Source organism: Cervus canadensis, chromosome 4, assembly GCF_019320065.1.
Source record: "Cervus canadensis isolate Bull #8, Minnesota chromosome 4, ASM1932006v1, whole genome shotgun sequence".
Classification (NCBI taxonomy): domain Eukaryota; kingdom Metazoa; phylum Chordata; class Mammalia; order Artiodactyla; family Cervidae; genus Cervus; species Cervus canadensis.
Window position 1 is genome coordinate 83,477,049 of NC_057389.1, and position 2,399 is coordinate 83,479,447.

The window sequence follows — 2,399 nt, forward strand, 5'->3', positions numbered from 1 at the left end:
TGTTTCGCCTTAGGTTTATCCTGTCTGGGACTCTCTGGGTTTCTTGGACCTGTGTAACTGTTTCCTTCCCCATTTTAGGGAAGTTTTCAGCTATTATCTCCTCGAGTATTTTCTCATGGCCTTTCTTTTTGTCTTCTTCTTCTGGGACTCCTATGATTCGAATGTTGGGGCGTTTCACATTGTCCCAGAGGTCCCTGAGGTTGTCCTCTTTTCTCTTGATTCTTTTTTCCTCTCTGTTTCATTTATTTCCACCATTTTGTCTTCTACCTCACTTATACTATCTTCTGTCTCTGTTATTCTATTGTTGGTTCCCTCCAGAGTGTTTTTGATCTCATTTATTGCATTATTCATTTTTAATTGACTCTTTTTTATTTCTTCTAGGTCCTTATTAAACATTTCTTGCATCTTCTCAATCTTTGTCTCCAGGCTATTTATCTGTAACTCCATTTTGTTTTCAAGATTTTGAATCATTTTTATTATCATTATTCTAAATTCTTTTTCAGATAGATTCCCTATCTCCTCCTCTTTTGTTTGACTTGGTGGGCATTTTTCTTATTCCTTTACCTGTTCATTATTTCTCTGCCTTTTCATCTTGTTTAGATTGCTATGTCTGGAGTGGGCTTTCTGTATTCTGGTGGTCTGTGGTTCCTTTTTATTGTGGAGGTTTTACCCAGTGGGTGGGGTTGGATGATTGGCTTGTCAACGTTTCCTGGTTAGGGAAGCTTGTGTCGGTGTTCTGGTGCGTGGAACTGGATTTCTTCTCTCTGGAGTGCAATGGAGTGTCCAGTAATGAGTTTTGAGATGGGTCTATGTGTTAGGTGAGACTTTTAATTCTGGCTTTTAAAATATTTATTAGTGGAAATCTTTTTTGTTGAATCCTTTTTTGTATCAGTACAAAAATCATACAGCTTTCATTGGTTCAAAACCTTGAGCACAACCAGGTTATTAGCATACAAAATTTTTCTGCTTTTTGTTTGCTGTGGTAGAAGAGCCATCTTTTGATTTATCTAAAAGTGTCATCACATTATCAGATAATTTAAACTCACATTAAATTATAATCTCTTTAGTTAAGATACTAGTCCTAATTTCTCCTGCTCTGATGGTGTCATAGGCACCAATACTTTATAGAAGTATTGATAATTAGACTCACAGCTGGGTCTTGTCAACACAATCAAAGACTAATGAAAGTGAATTAAAGCTGAAAGCAATGGTTGGAATGGTTCTGGAATCATTCTGCTACTGCTCATACAGCCAAAACCATTACATGGTGCTCCAAATGTGTAGTCCAAAATGGAAGGGAAATGTGATTCAGCTGGTTTTCAAGAGACACAGGGGGCTTGATGAAAGCGTTGTAAACAAACCAGTGGACTAGTGGAGTCTATCACAATTTGTAAGACATTTTTTACTAAAACAAAGGACCTGGCAGAAGAAGTGCCAAAATGCTGTTCTTTAATAATGAGATGGAGCTGATAGTTTGTTCAATTTACACATCAATTTGTTCAAAAGCTTTTTCTGAAAGGCAAGAACATTTGAATACTAATCACTTATATTTGGAAGGTGCCTAAATCTTCAGTCAGAGTGTATTGTGAAGAGATTAAAATGTTCTTAATTTGGTAAAGGCTGAATTTACATTAGTAGATTTGGAAAATAAAATGTAATCTCCTATGGATAAGGCTGTCATTGAAATATCAATATGATTATTTTAAGGCCTTGACTTGTCACCTCTTGTGTTCGTTTTGATGCCAAAAAAAAAAAAAAAATTAAAAAAAAAAATTTGAGACTTATACAAGCATAACTTGTATGCTTTTTGAAAGTGATTTTATGGCTCATTCTCTCAAGAGATAACTATTTTAGTTAGTATTATGAAGCTAAATTTCTTGGAAAGCCTCTTTGAACACCCTAACATGGTAACTAATCCATTTGTTTAGGGGAAAGTGAGAGAGCCAACCAGGTGTTGAGCCACATTCAAAATAGCTAGTGGAGAATGGGAACTTTAGTATTTTTACTCTCACCAGACTAATTAGAAACTATATTTTATTTATTTCAGTATTTTTATGGGTAACTCTTTCTTATAAATTTATGATTCAGATGGATGGCAGGTCTCTAAAGGGGGTTCAGGATGTCACCAGATTAATTTGAATTTTATAGATACATTTATACTATTAAAGGTATAATTTAAAACGTAAATGTGCTATGTAGCATGGTTTAGCATATTAAAGATGATCAGTATGCTAATTTTATTTGGATTTATTCATATTTATGCAGTTTTCAAGGAGAAAAACCTTTTCTTGCCAATTCTTCTTAACTGAAGAATAGCTTAAGATTTCAAGATAGACGATTAAAAACATTCTACCATAACCACCCATTTGCCCATGTGAATAAGTCCAAATTTTAAATGC